The sequence below is a fragment of the Poecilia latipinna genome, unplaced genomic scaffold (assembly GCF_001443285.1).
Source record: "Poecilia latipinna isolate Pla-1442-1.1 unplaced genomic scaffold, P_latipinna-1.0 Scaffold1399, whole genome shotgun sequence".
Classification (NCBI taxonomy): Eukaryota; Metazoa; Chordata; class Actinopteri; order Cyprinodontiformes; family Poeciliidae; genus Poecilia; species Poecilia latipinna.
Genome location: NW_015114015.1, coordinates 54,073 through 66,650, shown reverse-complemented (window position 1 = coordinate 66,650; position 12,578 = coordinate 54,073). Strand labels below are relative to the sequence as shown.

Below are 12,578 nucleotides of genomic sequence, written 5' to 3'. Positions count from 1 at the left end.
AATTCTGTCCATTAAAGTAATGAACAGAATCGGTGACAAAGGGCAGCCTTTTGGGCACATTTGCCTAAATGTGCCCAAAAGAAATATTTAGAGAATGCAGATATTAACAGCGCACAGCTTAAAGTTTCTTTTTGTAATAACTGATAGAGCTGTACTCTTAATGAGTCATGCAAATAAATCAACTGAAAGAAAAAGAAGAGGTTATAACAGCAAATAAAGTCTCGACATTTAAAAGTCAGTAGTGAAAGTAGTGAGCCTGCTCTAAAAATCATTATATTTCTGTTTGAGTTAACAGTCCGTACCGTCCTCACAGATGACATTTAACCCCGCCGCAGGTGTGCTGTTGATAGTTTTATCAGCTCTGGATCAGGGGAGCAGACAGGAAAATGGGCGAAAGTAAAGAGGCTGCAGCAGCAGAGAAAGGCTTTCTGTGTTATGAGATGTTTAGACGATAGATTTACTGTAACTGGCCCAGTTTGTGCTGCCTGTCACACTGTTTAAATTCCAAAAAGTTCCCCGGCCATGAAGATGCAATTCTGTAAAAACATCGGCGCTGAGAAGAAGCATTTTTCTCCCCCTTGGAGTCAGGGATGCAGTAGTTTTCATACTGACCTGCCTTGTGGCTCGCCGGACTGCGACTGCCCCCCCCCCCTCACCAGCCACCGGATTTATAAAACGGTTTCAGGGGCTATAAAGTGTCCAATAAACCGCTTTTACTATTAGCCCAGGAAGCTGGTAGGATATAGCTGCTAACCGCTGCCGCCACCCCTCCAACACGTGCACACACACACACATGCTTGGTGGTCAAGCAGTCAGAATCTGAGCATGCAGATACATGCAGAAATACACTGAGTTTGACCATAATGATGACCACATGACCACAGTGTACTGTCAGCACACACAGAGACTCGCAGCAGACTGATGCTTCCGAGTTCAGGCATCAGCTTATTTTATATTGCAACAGAGCGCAGCAGAGATATTTTAATGATTCTAAGAAGGAGGAAAGGACAAACAATTACCATCTGCGAAACACCCAATGTTTATGGAAATGACACAGCTGTATGTTTGTGCTGCAAGTTAAATTGTAGCCAGAGTTCCTCTTCGAATGGAAAATATGCTGATACCGAAACCTCGCTACTTTTTATTTATTCAGAGTTGGGCCATTAACGGTCATACGAAGCTGCTGTTGTAGTTTAACTCTCATCTTTAAGTTGGTTTTTTTAGAGGGAAAGCAATAAAAAAAAATGCTCTGAATAATCTGAAAGTTTTCAGGAACAAGAAGCACGAGACGTTTTATCCCGAGGTTTTAGCTTCTCGCGTTCATTTTGCTGAAACGATTATTCTGGCTCAAGAAGCTGGACTGCGCATTTCATTGTTTCAAACCGACCGACCTTGCTAGAGTGCACTTGTTGACGCTCGCCAACTCGCATTTTGCTACATTAAAACCAAAAGCTTTAAATCTAGGTCAAGACGATCCTGTCTAGTTTGCTGATTTTCCCAAATATCTCTGCTTGTCCACGGAAACTACGTTAGTTTGAATTTTAACTCTGATTTAGTAGGGACGGTGCGGTCAGGGTTATAAGCAAGGTCAGGTTTCCTCTACATTTGAGTAAATTAGACGAGAGCATCTTCTTCCACGTGTTTTTTCTGTGTCCTCTCAATAGCTTAAAGCAAACTGGAAACAAATCTTGTTATGGCTTTCTCTCAGCAATTACTTAATGACACTCTGCCATGAAAACTAAATGTGAGGAGTGTATGACTAATAGCTGTCCTTTTCACCAAACGGAGCTGCGTCTCTGTAGATCCTTCAGAGTTACCATCAACCTCTGTTTTCTCTGATAAATGGCAGATTTTGAGAATATTAGTAGATACTTTTTTCAGCTTTATATTTTTAGTCGTTTTGTGAAATCATGCATTCTTATTCTTCAGTGCCACATAAATCATAATGTAATGTGACAAAGTATAAAAAAAAGTTTGATTGCTTTTTACAAGGCCCTGTGTAATAAAGTAATTTTTACAACCTCAGATTTTTTTTAATGGAGACATTTTTGGGGGTTTTTTCAGAAAGGAAAATGGATCAATAAATCTAAAAATCAGATACAAAATCTATTAAATCTAGTAATGGGGAAAAATCAGCTTCAAGGACAAATGAGAAGCAGAAAGACAGACGTGAAGAAGAACAGCTGAAGATTCGGGGTTGCTGCAGGAGAAGCATGTGGGTTGGATGTTCCTGTTTTATTATGGTTTCACCAAGGATTTATGGACTATACCTGCATCTATCATTATGCAGCAGTTCTGATTATTTCTAAAGGCATTTACCTCATCTACGCTGTATTTTCCACCAGTCTTCACCTTGTCATCAATACCACGTCTGATGAATTATACATAAATAAAAAAGATAATGAAATTATAGCATTGCAATCATCCTAAAGTGCGCAAGATCTCTTTCTCTGCCAAGTCATCATTATCCACAGTGGATAAGCACTCACCAGGCTGCACTGGGAGCAGTTTCCAGGATGCAGCCAGCCAATCAGATTAAAGCGTTTTAAATGACTGCTCTTCATCTGAAGAGACCATCCTCTTCACACAGACCACCATCTGGGAGTCCAACCTGGTCATTAAAGCTCAGAGGAGCGACCAGACACACACATGCCTGACCCATCCTCTGTTTCCTGAGGGGTTTTAATGTAAAAAAAAAACATTAAAATGCCAACACAAACGCACCACAGTGTAACCTTGAGAAAGGCCATCTTCTCAAATGTCCGGACAGGAGACAAACGGACGAGCTGGCATTCCCTAATTATGGCGTCCTGCGGGGACGAGACGCTCAGATAGGCTTCACTTGAGGAAAAGACGTAAAGGTTGAGAGTCAGAGCGAGGGGCCGGTTTTTTACGGCCTCCTGCTGAACGGGCCAGGAGCCCTACGCATTTATCTTGAACTATGTAGAAGAAATCCCAAACAGCATAAATAAAAATGCACCATGAAAAGAAGGGAGGAGGAGCAGAGGCTGGCCGGGACGTGGACTGAGGAGAGATTATCTCTCTCTAATGGCTAACTTGTTGACAGCAACACTTTTCGCCACCCCTATCTACACATCTAACGTTACAGCGGGGCCCCAGCGCTCAACACGCCCACAGACGTGTACTTCCTCTCCTCTTTGCAGGGTTTATCAGCCCTGTTGTCAGCGGGCTTCAGGGATTTATGAAGATATCAGACTCTGAAACCCTGAAATCCACGAGGCCGGCCGGAGACGTCACCGCCGGAGACGACCCCGACTTCCTCTCGGGTCCTTTTTGCAGCCGATGCATGCGGTTTTACAAGCTTCGGGCTTTTTCTGCTGCGTTTCGCACGAATCCGTCTCAGTGATTCACAACATATAAAACAAGATTGTTGAACGAATTCCGTCCAATAATATGTATCCACTGCTCATCTGTATACACACACAGAGCAATTTCACCGTTTAAAATAAACTACTTGTTGACAGAATGAGCAGAATGTTTGACAGAGAAGCTTTAATCCCTCAGACATTCGATTATCTTCTTTTACAACCGGCTTCTTGCGTTTAGATGGTTCATAAACACTTTGAGTGAGAAGGATTTGGGGCAAAACTGAGTATAAAATCCAAGAAAGAAGACGAAGAGTTCATGAGAATGTCAAGAGAGTAGAAATAACTGAAATACAAAATGGCAATTCATGTCCACAAATAGAAAATGTGATTAAGGCTCAACAGACACGACAGTGACGTTTCTTATTTTTGGCCACTAAGATCAATTCTACGTATGTAATTATGAATTTGTTCTATTCTAATTTTGCACAAGAGCTTCTTCACAGTTTTCAACCTTCTGAATACAGTAATATACATTTTTGCTCACTCTGTACCTTCATTTGATGCTTCATGCTTTTTCGCTACATTTAGTAAAAACTTTGGCCGTTTTTGTCTCCCTTCATTCCACAATTTTTGGTCTCCGTTGTGATTATTGGATATGTCTTCATATATGAAAATTGTGATTAAATCTTGATTATTTTTGAAGAAAAGAGAAAAAAAAATCATAATGTTTGCCATATTACCAACCTCTTGGTTTGATAATTTAGATAAATCTTTAGGGATCGTTTTAGATAAAAAAATTAAAAAAAAATCTTAGAAAATATCGATGCTTCACTCTATAGCTCCCAGCCATGTTCAGCGTCTCTTCCTCGTCTACAGCTGCAAAAGTACTATACATATTTATATATCACAAATGCATACGCGCAGCAGTGAATCAACGAGTTATACCATTTGTTATATGAAAGCTTTTCACACAAAGTGAGTCACTGCAGACACTTGTGTGTTTTATGATAGCTGTCAGAATGGTGAACTCGGTCCAGAGTTCCCTCAGAGCTGCAGTTAGTCAGACTTGGATTTCAAACAAGTCCCTGCATGGCCCAGATGAAGGCAGAGCAATTTCTCTATACTGAGAGAAACATTTGTGCAAGATTTCGACCAAAATAGTCCTGGTCTGCACCGCAGAGCGGGAGAGCTGCCTTCATTTAGGTCGATGGGGTTGGCAGACACACACACACACACACGCAGATAGGCTGCCTTTCACCACTGTCAAGGGTAGCCAAAGTCATATGGAATGAGACCGTGACAATGAAAACATTAGGCTTGGACATGAATTTCTATAAATTCAAATGGAATAAAGTCGGAACCCTTTTTCACCTTGACTGCGAGTTGAATAACTCACGCAGTCGGCGCTCAAGTTCAAACCCATCATTTACATCGAAAAACTCCTACAGAGTTTAACTTGTTGAACTCTGAGGCGGTGGTGCCACCGACCGGGGCCCCCAGTGGGGCGGCAGGCGTTCTCACATACGTCTGTGGATTTAAGAAAAGGAAGACAACTTTGACCCTGAATTATTTCGCGTGCTTAACCAGCTCGATAAAGATTTCTTCTCCAAGCGCCATCATCTTTAGCCACTAAGTTTTGTTTTGTTTTTTCAAAAGGTTTCTCCACGTTGACAAGGTAAGTCCACTAATTAATAATGCTGTAAAAACTCTCTACTCGTGCATCTTTTGCTACATTAAACTCATTTTTTTTCTCCTGTGTTTTATGAAAACGATCACAAGCATCCTCCTCATTTGCCTTGAATCACTGCACCACTACCTCATGTACATCTCCTAATTTGACAAACGATTAGGAACAAAACTTCAACCTTATAGTATCAGGGCACCAACTACAACAATCTGCAAAAAAAATATATTTCTTGGGTTACTGAGAGCTACATTTTAATTAAAAAAAAATACATTTGTAACTACAGAGTGTCCACGAACAGCACAAAACCAGGACAGAAAGGACAAAAGAAACTAAACAATTTGAAGGGTCAGGCTCTACACAAAAGTAGCAGATTAAAATGAGTTCAGGGTTAATCTTTATTCAGCGTTTCAGATAAATTCTGCTGGTGTGTTGCTGTCAATACATGAGAGATTATTTTGTCAACTCAAACCACAAAAAATAAATAAATAAATATATATATCAAATGGCCACATAATGTCAGCAATTATTAGTTTTAGAGTTTGTTTTCTGGAAAAAGACCTTTACCCGTTTCAGAAATTCACATCTGGAAAGAACATAGGATAACTAAATGGATGTAAATAAGCTGGCAGGTTGCAAACACTGCATCCCAACATAGTCCGTATGCTAACTGGTGAATGACATAATCACCTACATTTATGTTTTTAAACTTTATTTCAGGTAAAAATGTAATAAACTGAAGAAAAGTAGTTCCAATTGGAGGCGAGAGCTTATTTCAAAACATCAGGGTGATGAACCCGGTGCTTGTACCGCCCCCTAAAACGATAATGCCCTGGGTGGTGGGTAACTATAAAATGCACCAAATGAATGTTGGAATCCCTGAAACAAAAGTTGTTGATTTTTTGGCATTCAGAAAACCCATCAGTGCCCACCCGGCCGCCCCCCCCCCCAACACTGACACTTGGCCACCCGTTTGAAAGTTTTCTAGACTCGGCCCTGGTCTCAGGACAATCAACTTTAAAAGAAACATCAGGAAAAGTTGGGAACGTGTGAAGCCAGATAGAAATGAGCCAAAGTTCTAAACGCGTTTCCTCAAACATTATTAATAAAATAAGACAAAACCACAGTTCCTACCTTCTCTTCTTCTTCTTCTTCTTGTTCTTCTTCTTCTCTGGAGTAGAAATGCTGCTCAGCTCTGCTGGGGGAAAAAAAAAAAAAGAAAAATCTCCTTCCACCATCCGAGGTGTTGAAGTCTGTCTGTCCGGTTGGAAACTTCACTCGCAGTGCTGTTTTTCAGGCTGCTTTTTTTTTTTTTTTTTTTTTTTACGAGACGCGCACAGATTCCTTCAAGTGTCACTTTCTGGACCCCTTCCTCCCTTCTTTTCTTTCCTTTCCTTTCACTCCTCGATGTCTAAAGTCCTCCTCTTGGTCACAAAAGCGGCCGTTTTTATGAGGCGGTGCAGGCGGCAGCAGCTGCTGGAGGAGCGCGAACCGTGGACCCTGGTCCGGGTCAGTCCCCAAGTCGTCCCGCCGGGATAAGAGTCCTGTTCTCTCTGCTCCGTCCGCTTCAGCAACAGGTGGGAGAAGTAAAGTGAGACTTCTTCGCAAGTTCTCAAAGCACTTCCCAGAGAATTACGCACGGAGGGGAAGGAGGAGACCGCGGCTCGCCAAAGTTTTTACGCGCACGTAAACGAGAGCGAGAAGTTGGAGCTGCAGACACAGAAGAGGGAGTGGAGAGAAACGACAGAGCTCCGGAGTGGGCTTTTCCTCCGCAGCTGTCCTCCGCTCTCAAGTCTGTCCGCCGCTACAGAGAGACACGAGGGAAAGTGGTAAATAAGGATGAAGAGGAGGAGGAGGAGGAGACCAGAACTTTTTTTTTTTAAGTTATCAAATTTCTCCTAATCAAGAAACGATGCTAAGAAGATATCCTACAGTTAGCTGCTGGCTAGCCGCTTAATGAGACTCACCTGTGCGCAGCTGCAGTAGGGTTACAGTTAATCAAGTCTTACTGTATAGACCGGAAGTGCACAGCAACGAAATACGTTTACTTATTTTTGGGAGGGAGAGACGGGGCAACGACTCCGGAGAGCGGCTTTACTGTACAAAATGCTCTTTTGCCGATACTTCAGTAATATCTGGAGGCTGCTGCTACAGTTTCTCTCTTTGAGTTTTGTAAACACGGAACTTATTTTGTCAAATTTTTTGACTGTCGCTTTAAAAGTATCAACATTTTCCCGTTACTCCACCTTTAGAGTTGGAAAAAAAAAAAAAAAACACTTTACGGTTACGTAAGTAATGAAACGTCAATCATTACGTGACATTTTTGGTACAGGTGATGTGGCTCTCCACCCAGGGCGGCAGTGGTCCGAGGGGCGCCACAAACAACTTCCAGAGTTTTACTATGGGCCACCATAAAAGGAGGCAAACATAAAAGAGCAAACTAACTATTTGTAATAAATCACACAAGTAGCACCAAACAGATAAATGCATTTTTAGCTCATGGTGTATTTGAACTTTTTTTTTTAATGTGTCATAATCCTTGGAATAAAAATTGTAAATCATCAGATCAGACGTCAAAGAAAGCTTAATCAGCGCATCTCTTGATATTGGCTTTACATTTTATTAAACTTTATCATTGATCTCAGAAGGATTTTGTCTGCCTGACTGGTTAATTATAGCTTTAAATTTCCTTCAAATATAAGCATCTAAAATCAGAATAAGTGAAAATCTGAACTATTAGGTCAGACCTTGAATTTAAAAAAAAAATCATGATCTGTGCATCTGCAGTTGCTTCTGAATCTAAACTCAGTCCAGCTCTTTCTCCCCATCCCCATCATTTTTTCCAAAACAAACCTCTAACTCGGTTCTCCAGAACTGACCAGAACCCGATATCCAGTAAGATGATACGTTTTCTGTAACTCCTACCTCGCTGACAGAAGAAAAGGCAACATTTCTTCTTTATTTGACACATGCAGTTGTCATATTGTCACATTGTTTTACCTCTACAAGATGTGGCTCACATATTTTACAGGTAGGTCCATTTTCTTTTTCAGCGTTTATTGACATCACACAAGTGAGCTGCAAAGGAAAGAGTGAAGAGGTCAAAGGGCACCCCGAGTCTGACAGCCGAGAAATATAATTTATATCCCAGAAAGAGACAAAATGTACAGGAATAACGGTGAGACAAAATCAAATAGACGATTTATTAAAGATACTAAAGACAAAAGATTCACAAGTGTAAACATGAGGCTGAGACTGAGCTAGCAGACAGCAGACATGATATGTGGAAACACTGTTAAGTACGGTGGATGACCAGTGATGCTGTGGGCCTGTTTCCCCTCCAAAGAGCCCCGGGAACCTCTAGAAATACCACGAGATCTGAAATCTGAATCTGTTCTCCCACCAAGCTGAAAATGAGCCACATTATTCGGTCTTTGAGCCAGAAAACATCTTCCACGGTCGCATCAGTCCTGAGGGTGACGTGGGCAGAAAAACACAAGACTCCGAAGGATTTAGAGAAACGCTGTGATGATCTCACTTTTTGTTTGCACCGAGCTCCTCAAATGTTAAGGAAGATTAAGTGCTGCACTCTAATTACACACAGTGGATTATTCTAAATTTATCAGTTGGAAGTTATTCTACTCCAGTAAAGTAGGAATTTATTTTAAAGCTTTTTAACTCATCTTTTCCAGGGACACCGCAAAAAAAAAAAAAAAAAAAAAAGGTTTGGCACTCCAGATGCAAAATGACTTGTACGAAACACATAATGTAAGAAAAAGACATGAAGTAATAAATAAAATTCAGATTACATCCTAAGGAAACCTTTTTTTTCCCCTCAAAATGCTACATAAATTTGATTCAAATGAGCAGAAATATATCAATTCAAAGCAAAAGAAAAAAAAACACATATTAAGGAACATTTCAGTGAAAAAAAATAATAATTACAAACTATTCCTGGCGTGGTTTTTACTGTTGTGTTTCTGTTGGACTTCTCACGAAGCCGGTTGCTTCCTAATCCGTCCCTGTCTGCAGAAGGTAGAAACCTGCCAGACGAAGCCGGATTCGCAGTCGATCTAAATTCCCGACAGCTTGGACTGAAAACCTGCCAGCAGAAGGTTTAAAGGTGAGTCTCTCTGCCCACATCAGTGAGCCTGGATCCGTCTGGCCTCCGTCGCCTGGTGGCTCGAAAACGCAAAAGTGACAGAACTGGAACGACCGAAAAGGAAAATGTCATCAGTGTCGGAGGATGTTTGGTCTGTCGGCGGCTAACAGCTTATTTTAGCAGCCCGACTCCGTTGATGTTGTTTTTGTTTCCCCTTAAAGAGCTTCCTCCTTCCCGCTCCCCTCGGCTCACTCATCCAAGACTGCAGCGATTGATTTACTTTAGAAAACGATGATTAACGAACCAAACCACGGCCGTAACAATCAATCATCATTTTAGCATAAAAACCAATCAATCCAGCCTGAATGTGAGCTGTAAGTTGTTTGTTTTGCTTTCCATCCATCACCTTCATCCTCTTTTTCTTTTCTTTTCTTTTTTTTTCTCTTTTCAGTCCATGTTTGATGTGATGATTGAAACCACATCGCCTCAAAACCGGCGAACGATTCTCCGCTGGATACGAGAAGGCAAGTTCGAAACGACGACACGCCAAGCGCCTCTGTAACGTGCCAAACAAATATCTGTTGTAATCTCGACTCTGTAAAGAAAGGCATGAGTTTTTGTGTGTCTAAATGAATAAAACAAATAGGATTCTTACAGTTCCCCCCGCCCATCTCTCTTTTTAACTGGATCTGGATAATTAAAAGCCAAGTTTCAGCTACTGCAAAGTTTCCAACGTGCAATAATAACTCAGAGCAGCGGGAAGCTCCTCCCATATGGTGCTCCCAGCAGGATCAAGCAAACACAACTTCTGTTTGGCAGCAATTCTGTGCATCACATCCCACACGCTGTACAGCAGCTTCCGTCTGAGTTCAATGCAAAATACAGCAGCAGCAGCAGGCAAAAACCTCCCCTCTAAAGAGATGGATTTCGACTGGGTTAATCCTGCGGAGTATCGGCAGAAAACATTCTCCTGAGCAGCAATGCTGAAAGACACCTCAAGGCGTTCTTCCTTACTTTTCTCAAAATGAATGGTCTGTAGAATAATTTTAATGCTAGGGCAAAAAAAAAAAACAAAAACAAAAACTAAAAAAATGTATCCTTTAAATCAGAGATGATGTCGTTCTTCAGTGCGTTTAAGGTGTTGCATTTGATAAAATTCATAGTTTTAAAGTCATGCAGGACAAAAATGTAGCAAACGTTTGCTGCAAAAACTTAATATAAATGTTTAGCACAAGTTTGAAGCCACTGCCGTCAAAAACAAACAGCATCGCACTAGTTTTCCCATGATCCTCTCTGACTGATAATCATCTTGTCAAACACTGAAAAATCGGATTATTTTCTTATTCGTCTCTTCGGCATTTAAGCGGAAAAAGTGTAATTTTGTTTGGAGTATAAAGTTATGCTCCATGTTTGTTATTTTTTCATAATTCCTAGAAGGCAAATCTAAATCAGCAAGTCAAGGTATGTGTAAATAAACCCAGAAATTGGTATCAATTGGTATGAGAGGAGAGGATGCTAAATATTTAGCTTGGTGAAGTTTGCACAGAGAACATCTTAATAAAGTCGTATCCATTTTATTATTAAAATAAACTAGGTTTAAATTTACGAATCCGTAGGAAATCTATTTGTTCTAACATTTTTTTTAATCACTCCTCTGCATCGCGTGGTTGAAATGAGTTCAATAAACCTGATTATTTCATCTCAGCTCTCAAATTCTTGTTTTAACATTAAAAGATTCACACTTCACAACAATAAAACAAACAAACAAACAAAAAAAACAGTCCTTTGGTTAAAAATTAATGCAGACACGCGTTAAAACGTGGCACCAAATGAGAAAGAAAAGTCATTTTCAAAAGCTTCAGGGATAAAAGTCAGAACATTTTTCATGTAGGTAAATATTTCTCTTCAGATTTTTGTTTATTTTATTTTGCAGACTAACACAAAGTTAAATTCAGCGGGATGCGAGTTTCAGCAGCGATGATAAAACGATGTTTGCTGCTCAGTGTGGTGTGTCTCCACTTTTCTACCCATTTCTCTCCATCACATAAATCAGCGACTCATGCAGCCGTATCTCTTCTTCCTCCTCCTCCCGGTCGCTCTGCTCATCCCCTCCGCCTCACTCCGCTGGCTTTTATTAGGACTGTAGATGGAGAAAGCAGAAGTCTCTGCAGAAAAAGCATGCACACAGACGGGGTAAAGGGGTGCGTTGCCATGTGTGAGGGCAAAACGCGTGTTACGTTTACAGACTGTCGGGAACTCGCGCTCTGAGAGCAGAAAGAAGCACATTCACCTGAAACTCGGAGCCGGGAGGTCAAAGCGCCAGGTGAGGGTCAAAGTCAGGTCTGTTGCACCGCATTTTCCGGTTCGGCGAGCGTCCACCAAACACCCATTACGAACGTGTGTGTGTGTGTGTGTTTGTGGAGGCCGTCTCTGTGTCATTAATCTGTTTGCGCGCCTAGGAATCGGACAGCGGCACGGTTAAAACCCAAACAGTCAGACGGCTTCCTGCGCAGCGGGAGTCGGTGTGTGTCTTGTGTGCTGAAGAGCTGGTGTGAGGCGAAAGCCTTTCTGAAGGACACAGGTTCAGATAAAAAAAAAAGAAAAGAAAAAAAGGCCTCCGGTATGCAATCGCGTCCCTGAAGTAGGCGGAGAGGAAAATAAACCACTTGCACAAGATAACAGGCACCGTTTAGTCTGCATGTGGAAGAAGATAGAGAGCGAATGGAGGAGGAGGCGAGTGGAAACCAGAGGAGAGGATACGATAATATGCAGAGGTACATATGGCGCTGGTGTTCATAAAAGTTTTAATAGAGCTGAGGTCGCGGTCATTCCAGAAGCTTGATGTTTTAGCCATACCAAAACCAGTTCCGATGTGCGTTTTGGATGAGTTTTCTGTAAAAAAAAATAAAATAAAATAAAAAGACACAAACTGAGTTCAGGTTTTGAAAATCTAGCTGTTGATTTGATGTGAAATAAAAAGGAATTGGGAGGGTAATCCTTCTTCTTCATTATCCCATCTTCATTTACACAAGTGGACAAGCTGGATGTCTGACCAACGCAGAGCTCAAAATCCAACATGTCTGCCTTACAAAAAAAAAACAAAAAAAACTTAGTGATTGCTGACACCCCCCCCCCCCCAATAATTATTTCCACTTTGGTGATCTGCAAATTAAACATTTCATTCATTTTTTGTGGCTTTACCCCCAAGAGTGGAAGTAAGAAACACTGTATTAATGCACGTAAAGGTAAATTTGACGGATATGAGGATCTTTTTGAAGCATTCATGGGTGGCTTTGGATCGTAACCCTCCCCAATACCGAGGGTCCACTGTAATCTCATTTAGCGAACATAATGTTACAGTGTTTGACAGTCCCAGAAAGAAAGAAATATGTTATTAGGTTGTAGTAATAATGAAAGATGGCCTCGTCACCGAGAACCTCAGTTAGCAAATCCCACCAGTTTT

General features: G+C 41.2%; 1 protein-coding gene and 1 long non-coding RNA gene across 2 annotated transcripts in view; one reads left to right on the top strand and one right to left on the bottom strand.

Annotated features, from left to right (window-relative positions):
- The window catches only part of wnt5b (wingless-type MMTV integration site family, member 5b), a 78,138-nt gene extending 69,428 nt beyond the window's left edge, over nucleotides 1–8,710 (bottom strand). The window contains exon 1 of the mRNA XM_015056676.1: nucleotides 6,148–8,710. The gene's annotated coding sequence lies outside the window, so the exon portion shown is untranslated. The remainder of the gene's footprint in view (nucleotides 1–6,147) is intronic.
- A 180-nt stretch (nucleotides 8,711–8,890) lies between these two features.
- On the top strand, nucleotides 8,891–12,020 carry LOC106962325 (uncharacterized). The gene is made up of 2 exons (XR_001427958.1): nucleotides 8,891–9,136; nucleotides 9,567–12,020. It is a non-coding gene; the product is annotated as an uncharacterized LOC106962325 (long non-coding RNA).
- The last annotated feature ends 558 nt before the right edge of the window (nucleotides 12,021–12,578 follow it).